Source organism: Crocodylus porosus, unplaced genomic scaffold, assembly GCF_001723895.1.
Source record: "Crocodylus porosus isolate Cpor-Errol unplaced genomic scaffold, CroPor_comp1, whole genome shotgun sequence".
Taxonomy (NCBI): domain Eukaryota; kingdom Metazoa; phylum Chordata; order Crocodylia; family Crocodylidae; genus Crocodylus; species Crocodylus porosus.
In genome coordinates, this window is record NW_017728913.1 from 23,950,404 (window position 1) to 23,960,453 (window position 10,050).

The 10,050-nt window shown below is 43.2% G+C and overlaps 1 long non-coding RNA gene across 1 annotated transcript; it reads left to right on the forward strand.

The window, feature by feature from the left end:
• On the forward strand, positions 1 to 6,497 carry LOC109309820. The gene is made up of 3 exons (XR_002101062.1): positions 1 to 77; positions 1,867 to 1,868; positions 6,482 to 6,497. It is a non-coding gene; the product is annotated as an uncharacterized LOC109309820 (long non-coding RNA).
• Positions 6,498 to 10,050: the final 3,553 nt, after the last annotated feature.

A 10,050-nucleotide genomic window follows, 5' to 3' on the forward strand; every position in this document is an offset into this window, starting at 1 on the left:
GTGCAGACACAAGTTACTGAAGGTGCTCTGCTTTGGAGTGTCTTAATCTGAACCCTCTTGCAATGCAGGTTCAGACTGTTGCAGGATCAGGCCCTTTTAAAGTGTTTTGCAGCTTGCAAGTGTGTTAGGTCATGGTTGTAAAGTGCTTTCAGGGGCCAGATCAGGCAAAAATGGTCACTTCTGTCTGCACCTAAACTGATATATAACCATAACAGAACAGAAGTTTGGCACACATAATCGGTTTAGAAATGGTGGAACTTAAGTTAGGATTTGCCTCTCTCACTGAAGGGCTAATGCGTGTTCTGTTCTCTACCTATCTAAACTATGTAGCTTACAGAAAACCATGTAACTTAGATCGATTTTGCCTCAGGCTTTTTGAATGTCTTTACCTAGCCTAAGAGTCTAGAGGCTTGCGGCTAGCCAGCCCTGCCCAATTATTTATCACAGCTGGGAAGCAATCAGTCATTCTTAAAAGGCTGAAGGAGGCTATAGAGGTGGTGTAGTAGTGAGGTAGTTTGTGTAGGGACTGAAGCAGGCTGGGTTGTAAAGAAAGGATTTTGGGGAGTAGTAAGCCATGGTGGATAGAGAAATTGTTTTGTTTGTATTTTGTCTAAGTTTTGATGGAAAATCCAACCCTGTCTTGGAGGGGATTGTGTGTTTCAGTGAGCCCTTCCTGGAAAGAAACAGACCTGTCATTTTACCTGCAAGCACACAGCTCGTTAGGCTTAAGCAAGGAACTTCACTGGTCAACTGAGATGCAAAACTGAAAAATGTTTCCTGATGAGTTCAGGAAGCATCTAGATTAGTCTGTTTCTGAAAGGGAGGGTGAAGCTTATGGGATGATGTTAGACGTTATTTCTGTCATCAGCCCTTAAAAATATTTGGTAAACAAGCAAGGTAAAGTATAGCATTCCCTTCTGCAAGGTATGGGGTACATCCTGCACAATTCTCAGCATGTGGTGAGCATATGGCTTTTAGCATGAATAAGACTAACTTTATGCCAAAAAACTCTACTTCCACTTGTCATCTTTTTGGGGGAAAATCCTGCAGTCCTGTGCTCTTAATGCACTGCACAGCTAAAAAAACCTATGATCCCCTTGGCAGCTCTTACTCAAGTTCAGCTCTTTCAAAGGAGATGGCTGGGTTATTCAATCACCAGTCAGCTCTGACAAAGCAGATACTGTTTTGTGGCCTTGCACCTTTGGTGCCTGTCACTTTAAGGGCTGGAGCAGGCAGCCAGCAGGTGCTTGATGAAGGTGGCCATTTGCAGCCAAGGGAGTAACATCCCCCAGCTGAGCTTCTGTTTGCAACATTTTGGAGGTAAAGGCAGGCACTATGGGGATGGCAGGAGGCTACTGGTCCTGGGCATGACCTGAAACTGCACCCTGCTAGGGTAGGGAGGCTTGGAGAGACTGCCTGTGGTGGGGCAGTATCATTCAAATGCCAGGACCACTAACCTCCCCAGTGAAAGGCAGGTAGGGTGCCCTAATATCCCCAGCCCCCACAACACTGTGGATAAGAGGGCCAGGCACGTCTCTGGACACCTGAGCCCTAGGGGGTACAAGACTTGAGGAGACCCAGTAGTAGATAGTGAGGCTAGGCAAAGTTAATCCAATGCCTGGTGAATTGGCTGGTCACTACCCAAATGAGGGCCACAGGAGAGGCCCAAAAGGCTGTATGTTGGCCAGTCAAGGAGCAGAGCTGATAAGCCGGATGGCCTGCTGGAGCCATCAGGCTCAGAGTGAAGGAGGCCCAGTACAGAGCAGCGTGAGAGAGGGCAGAGTGCAGGAGGCCCCAGTGAGACGGGGGCGGTATGAATGAGACTCAGAACAGAGCAGCCTGGGAGAGGTCTGACAGAGGACTAAGTTGTGTCTGGCTTTATGCAGGGCGAGTAATAATATTCTGGAGGCCAACTGCGAGGCGTGGGCCATGGTATAGGGTTGGTATGGAGCTGTGGATAGCGCCCCCTGGCATCAGGGTATTATAATGCCTCCATCCAGATGGTGGTCAAGCCTCCATCCAGCCCACCTGGGAAATGCTAAATGAATTACTAGGTGTCCCACATAAACAACACCGCCCTGGCCACAAGCAGTATAAACACAAAAGATTTATTTACAGAAAACATAGAAAAACACCAAATGCAATTTAAAACACTACTAACTACAAGATATAATCTATAGGTTATGCTGCCCCAGGGGAAGCTGCTAGAGAGCGTGGGTCCTTCTGCTGTGCAAGGGGCCCCTCGTTGCTCTTGGAGGAATGGTAGCATGCCAATCTTTGCTCCCAGGGGGAGGCTATATGTGGGAAGTGACTGGCTCCAGACAGCATGTATGCACCCCAGAACTTCTGGGCTGAATTACATGACCTGCTAAAATGAAAGTGCAGGAAAAACTCCAAAAGGAGCTAGATTGATTTAGTGGCTACAGCAGGCCTAACCCCACAGTTCTACAGGAGCAAAGGTCCATCAAAAGAAACAAGGGGAAAGACCAGGGATCACAGCTCCACCGGGAGCAGTAAGTGCAAACCTCAACCCTGACCCAAAAATGGCAGGATTAGAAACTCCCAGGTTTCTACTCCGTTTAAGCTGCCAGGCCTAAATCCTGGCCAGGAACCCCAAAAAACAATACTCTTTAACCAAGTATTAATTCCTTTAAACCTCAAAGAACAAAGAGGAAGAGAGAGGATTTCCCAGACATTGGGACAATTCTCCCTTTCTCCCCTCTACCTGAGCTTTGTTTTTTGCTATCTGCAAACTCCTTCTCCCTTGGAGGAGACGTCTCTCTTCAGCAGCCCCTGGCAGCTTTTCTTCTCCCAAACCAGCTTAGCTCAACTTATATCGCTTTGCATGACATTACCCTGGCCTTGTCCAGTTCCTCTCCCAATCAACTGGCCTGAAGAATCCTCTGCTTCCCCTGGCCAAAGAGGCCAGAGGGGTTCACATATTTTTCCCAGGTACAGGCCCCAGCTTGCCATGTTCTAAGCAGGTGCCCAAAACACAGGGGCCATCTTGCCCACATAAAAGCATACACAATCCCCCTCCCCCCCAATATACAACCCAGGTGTGTGTTACATATATCTTAACAACACTAGGCAACACACACATTGCCTTTGCAGGTGGTCACCCATCCCCAGAACGCTTGGTAGTTACAGTCCAATATCTATTTTTGGATCAAGAACATTTTCTTGGTCCCTAGGTCAGGGCTCTCCTTATATAAAGTCTGTTTCAGCCTTTTGAACCAGGTCAAACTGGTCTATACTTCCTCCCCAGGCAAGGGAGAGCCCAGAGAAGCTTCAGAAGGCTTGCTTCTTGCATTGTTACGGTGAGTACGATTTGTCTTAATTACTCTTCCCAGTGTCTACAGAACCTGAAGGAAATAAATATTCTTCCTCTTTTCCAGTAAGCCAGAAATGCACTCACTCACCTAAGAATTGAGTAATACAAGCCCATGATGACACATGTAACATTAATATGAATATTTCATAATTTCATGGTTATCTGTCAGCACTTCGTGAAGAGTTTATCTATGTCAAATCATTTTGGTGATGGATTGTAGCACAGTTCTTAATCTAAGAGACATCTTGTTTAAAGAACTAGCCTGAACAAACCTGCCTAAATTATGTTTATGTAGTTTCTTACTACTGGTTCCCAGAATCCTTTATATTCTAATTCTTGCCAATGGCTTGTTTTCGCAATGTGTTTGGATGTGTTTGTGTGTGGGTGTCCATGTATCAGAGTTCTGCAGGATCACTGATGATCTGACGCAACCAGATTAGCTAAGGATTATTTTCTAGCCAAGCCAGGTCTGTGTGCCAGATCTGGCATGAAGCCAAGTGGAGGCAGCGCAGGGCTCTGGATCCCAATCCATGTATGTGGGACTGCGTGGAGGTGGCGTGGGGCCCTGGGGTCCCAGTTCTTGTGGGCGGAGTGAGGGGAGGCAATGGGGCCAGGCAGAGGTAGCACGGGGCCCTGGAGCCTGATCCCTGTATGAGTGACCTGCATGGAGTCCAGGGCCTGATCCTGGTGTGCAGAGCCTGGCAGAAGCAGCATGGGGTCCAGGGTCCCAAATGTGGTGCAAACCCTGATGGATGGTGGCACGGGGCCTGGAGCCCCAGCACTGGCATGCAGGGATAGACAGGGGCAGCGCAGTCTGCATATAGGTGTGCAGGTCTGATCCTGGGGCATGGAACCAGTTTGGCCCATGGACCATTCCTGTGCTATTTATTTGCTCTGCTAGTTTAGCTGATAGTTATGCCCATATCTGCAAAGTTGCCTTGTGCATGGCATAACCGGACAGGAGACACTGCGTCTCTACCTTACCTGGTGTGGAACTTCTCAGATACATGACTTCCCAGTTGGACTGTGCATCTCAGCCATAGCGTAGACCTTGAACTGGGAAACTATTAGGGATACCATGTAGAGGCTTCCATGGGATTTTTTCGGTCAACAGAATTAAAGAATGCCTTTAACTTGATGCTACCAAAGGTAAGTTGATTTTGGTGCGAATCTCGGAGGAGAATCAGAGAGCAAGTAGTGTCCATTGTAGATCCCCAAAGAGGGAAGCCTGATTGCTCATGGCAATGCGGTTTTGTTAGGACTTGTTGATAGGATATGCAAGAAGACTTTTTCCAGCGTGGAAAAAAGTTATTGGTGTATATTTGCTACATGCAGCGTGAGCCCTTTCCCTTTGTGGAGTGAGGAAATGATCCTCGTTCCACTCTTCTTGCACCTTGAACTTTCCCCATATTCTATGTGAACAAAGAATTCTGTGTAATGCTGTATTTGTGGGCTTGACAATATGCAGGAGAGCAATTATAGGATCAGCTTCAGCAGTACCGCCATTTCATAACAGTTTCTTCTGGGTTAAACTAATCTCCCCTAATGTAGGCATTGCCAAATAGGTTTCAGGATCAGGTATTGCATCTGTTCCTAGTGTATTTCGTATAGTGTCACTTCTGCTGAGTGCTTTCTTATAATGCTCCTTTCATTCTTACAGGATGTCTTCTGCAGTTGAACAGATGGTGCCATGAGCCTTAATTTTTACCCTGGATGCTGTGCATCCTTTGCAGTTGGACAGCTTTGCATGCAACTTACACGTTGTTCGTTCACAGTCTTTCTGTCTCATTGCTTTTGAAATAGACTTTCTAATCTTCCTGTTTTGGTAGAGGGATGCCTTGTACCCATTTGCATTCAGAATCATCAAGGCATGAAGGGCATTCATATACATATTTTTTTCCTGCAATGCTGGAGTCTGCATACGTGCTGAGGCGAACTGCGCTGTGCCACATGCAGTTATGTAAGTGGCAAAAAGCCACATCAGCATGCAGAAAATGGTGGCGGTGTGCTTTTGAAAGCACCTCTGAGGTGTTTTAGTTGAAAAGTGCACCGCTGCCATTTTCTCAACTCTGATGCACATTTTGCCACCTAAGTGCTGGGCACTTAACCTCCTGGCACTCCCAGGATGATTTATGACTTACCTGGGAGAGCTCTTTGTACATCAAACTTATTCTGCACTGTAAAGGAGTATTGACTCACAAGTCCTAAATTCTCAAGGAACAGTCTTGCTTTGTATCTTCTATCAGGCATATTCCTATGTTGAAACTGAGGGGTAATAGCTTGCAAGTTATACAAGCATGAGTGCAAAGGTGTGAGCTGCTGGCGAGAGAGGGAGGAAGGGAGAGAGAGAGTTTGATCTTAAATCTCTGCATGTACACTTGGATTGCTTTTAAAAAAAAATATTTTATTTTTTTTAAGGAAATGGTTATTTTACCAAACAGTCACATTTTAATGGTGGTCTGTTTTTTGGGGGGCTTTGTCTATGCTGCAGCAGCAGTATATCCTGCTGCTGCAGGGCTTGAGAATTCCCTGCCCTGCTTTTCCTTATTAAGTCTGCTCTAGAGCTAGAAGCTTGAGGGCTATCGGTGTTGGTAGATGGGATGTGGTCTGTCCCCTACCCACCTGGACTCAGACATAATGCCATGTGCTATAGACAAGATTAAGGTGCTCTAGAAGGTAATTTTGTTAATGGAGGCAAATGTTTGGCTGCAGGTGCCATTTAATATTTAGTTTGGCTTCTTTTGAAACTTGATATCAAATAAACTTTCCACCCAACAAAAGTATCAAGGAGAACTTGTAGTCCAATAGATTTTGATTATTTTATAGCAGCCTGATAACTCCAAAGGAATTCTCTATTTCAATATGATACTTTCCATCTAGTTGGTCTTATAATAGAAATTGTTATCTAAATTAATCTTTTGGTATAATCTTCTTTTGCCTGTTTAAAAAATGTCCTTCAATTCTATTTTATAGAGTAATTTAATCTGGCAGCAATCCGAAGCTCATTTTTATGTCCTGTGTTACAGCTCAGCATTTTAGAAACGGAGATTACAATGGAGGGATAGCTACTTTTTATTTTTTCCCCTCTTACGTTAGTTCAGCTAAACAAGAGTGTATTGCATCCCTCTTTCAATAACAATTAAACAGCACAGAATTTGGTCCTACAGACCTTGGAACTAAAGACCTATTTTTATTATGAAGTAAGCCTGCCATCTGCTGGACATGCTTCAGAAACGATTTTATTTTCCTATTTGTAAACACAAGGGAAGAATTGTCCCCACAGATCCACTTCGATTTCTTCCTTTTTCATGCGGCTTATGCGTGTTCTGGCCTGCATTGGGAATCTGCATTTAGAAAGTGGATGGTGGCAGGCTGCAAAAGGTTCAAGAGTAGCACTGATGGGGTGCGTGCATTCTTCTTTCTCCTGGCCCAGCAGAGATAAGTTACAGCACCCTTTGGTAGCTGATGGCTTGTTCTGGCAGTTGAAAATAAATGTTTTGGTAGAAAGGCTAGACTGTGCCCACTTTTTCCTGATTGTAGCCTCAATTTTTGTTGTAGCTGGGGTTGGGCAAAGGGCTGCCAGCATAATGGAATGAGATACGTGCTACTATGTCTATGTCACTGGGAGCGTTTTGGACTGAAGACATGAGACAACAGCTTTATTGCCCATATCTGCATTGCAGCTGTACATCAGGTGCAACTTCTAAAGTCCAGTCTCAAAATACAGCGAGCTCAGTGCAAAGCCTAAGGCAGATTCTTTGGACTCTTACAGACATTTCACAGTGCTGATTCTCTTCTCTGGACAGGACACATTTAATTCAGTGTCTAAAGAAAATCATTTTTAAAGCCATATGGAGAGTCCACAGTGTTCTTTTCTATGAAATAAAATGTAAGAAATTGGTAAGCAGTGTGAACATTTACTGGCAAGAACTGGAAAAAGCCTGTGTTCATTTAATGTAGTTTGACCTCCTGCCAAGACAGTCCTTTTGGATTACTGTATTTTAGCATTCATGTCAGTATACTCCTTTTAGCATCCCAATAGGATATAGGAACTTGTTAAAAAATATTTTTTTTAAGACACATGGCTTTATATGTGAAACAAATCAGGTGTCTGCCTCAGTTTCATGTTAAAGTCCGTATTGAAAAATCAATTGCATTAGATACCAGGGATGGGTACATAAAGGTCAGTCTGTAATAATAAGGGTACGTTATATCATGCTTCATTAGTTTTCTCCTTATTCCCAATAGGCTTTTTTTTCCCAAGAAAAAAGATTATGCTCTTTGGAGGAAAGACCATCCTATATAGTGGTAGTTAAGGTAACACTTCTATTTGGTGACACAAAGGGCTTATACCATTCATCACAGCTGTATTTTGCAGCTAACCTCCTTATAGAAAGATGTTGAATGGGACTTGTATTATTTCTGGAAATGTTAAAAGAAGTACAGTAAATGGAGTGTCAGCATGTTGCCCAGATATTTGTGACTTGTATTGGAAAAACTAGTCATTTCACACCAGTGATGAAAAGGAAAATAGCACATTCGTAATGTCACAGAAATTAGAGATGGAAACACTTATTAGGTCATTTAGTCCATTCTGGTTCTGCAGGGTTGTTGCCTACTGTGTAATAGATTGCCACCTTACTGCATAAGGCAGTAAGTAATCTGTTAACTGTGAAGGCCACAGGCTCAGGTTGGGATGCGGTAGGGTGACTTGTGCTCTGTAGAAGAGCCCCTTCATTAGTCACACAAGGGCTGACATGGACAACAGTGATATAGGTGAGCTAAGCTGACTTATGGCATCAACATTTTGGTGAATCTTATAGTCCTATCATGTAAAATGTTAAGTAGTACAAGGAGCAGAAGTATGGACTTCTAATGAATTTAATCTCCATAAAGTATATTATTTCAGTCTTTGGAGAAAAAATATATTTCAAATATTCATGTTTATTTGCCTGTCTTTTCTAACTCTACCATTTTTTTAGCCTCACTAGCTGCTGCTTTTTTCCTACATTTCCATTTCAGAGGAATAGCAGTTTGTTGTGCCTTAATAATGAAGGGCTTTTAAGATTCCCCGACTTCCTACTATGCTGGTGGATCTTAGTGCTTATTCTCATGGGCTCCAATCCAACAGGGCACTTTGTAGAAGTAAAGGGGTCCATGCTAGCAGGTCCTAGCACTGGATCCCAGTGGCAGAAAGTGGTACTATCCATTAGGAAAAGGAAGTATCCAAGTAATACTTTGAATTCTTGACTGCCAAAACATTGCATTATTAAAGAGTTAAGCAACAGCCGCCTGAAGTTGCCTTTGTGCTCTTTCAGAATGTTAAAGGTTGCTAAACGTATCCCTTTGCAAGCCATGAAAAATACACACCAGTCCCGTCCCACAACCTCACCTCTGTCCCCCAAAGCTGGAGTATAAACTCCAACTGTGGTTTAGCAATGGCTGGCACATAATAAAAGATAGGACACATGAGTAGCCAGTTGTGCCATTTTTTTTGTGTTGCTATGTTTCGTTGGATTGTGGTTTGTCATTAATCTGCATACACTCTAAGTGCCTTTCACTATGTTAGGTGAAGCTGTGTCAAATGGTGGTTTGATTAGCTGCAGCAGCTTGTGAGTTGATGCTGCCATACACAGTGAGATGTACCTGCACTTTGAGGGATCAGTTCTTCATTTCAGCTCTGTTGTTCAGAGGAGCGAGTCACAAGGGTCTGAATGTGTAGTAGCATAAGCACATTTGTGACAGTGCATGCTTGGGGCTTACTCAGGGCTAAGTGATAGCAAGGTCTGTGGGGGCTGTAGAACACAGATGAAGGGGTAATAACAGCTGGCACATCTGGGATAGTTTGGAGGTAAGTGCCTGAGTGTAGGTCAGACAGCTAGGAGTAAATGGTTTGTGTATGCTAATATGTTTCTACAGTTTTCACTGTCCACAGTGCACTTGGTGTTTTCACTGGTTGCTATAGTGTTTACCTGGGGTTGCTCAAGTGTTTAGATTGTAGGGATGATTTTTTTTTAAAACATAATCCCATCCCCTTTACATGAGTCTTTCCCCTGAAATAATGTTGTATTCCCATACTGAAAAGTAAGTTTGTGTCTATTGTTTTAGTAATTTAGAAAGCAAGTAATTTATGGTTTTGTATTTCAAGCAGACCAGTAGAGGGAGACTGTGCAAAGGTTATAAATATTTTACAAAGATGCTCGATTTGCTGCAACTGTTTAGCTCATAGTGAAAAAAGTGGTTTTATTTTTAGACTTCAGAGAAGCAGAAATATAAGTGAAGGGCTGGCAATCAGGAACTCAGACTCTTATACAAATAGCTTGCACTCTGATCATGAATAAATCAGATCACCTCTTACCTCAGTTTTCCCATATGTAAAAGGACAATTTAGGTATTTCACAGGAGTGTATGGAAAATTAATTAGTGGATATTTTGACAGTTGAGAAGAGTACAGATCAAATGCTTAGCATTATTGTTAGATGCAAATACATTCTTTTGCCAAAGGAGTTTATTTCTAATGTTCAGAGGATATTTTCATCATTGCTTTAATAGGCTGATTTAGTAACATCTGGGGCTGGTGGAATACACAACAGCTCACAGTGTGTCCCCTGGTCACTATATATGCTTAACAGAAGTTTTATTAAGCACAAAAGAGTTTAAAGATAAATAAGAAATATATTAAGACTTTCTGTTACCATGTACAAAGTTTTAATAAA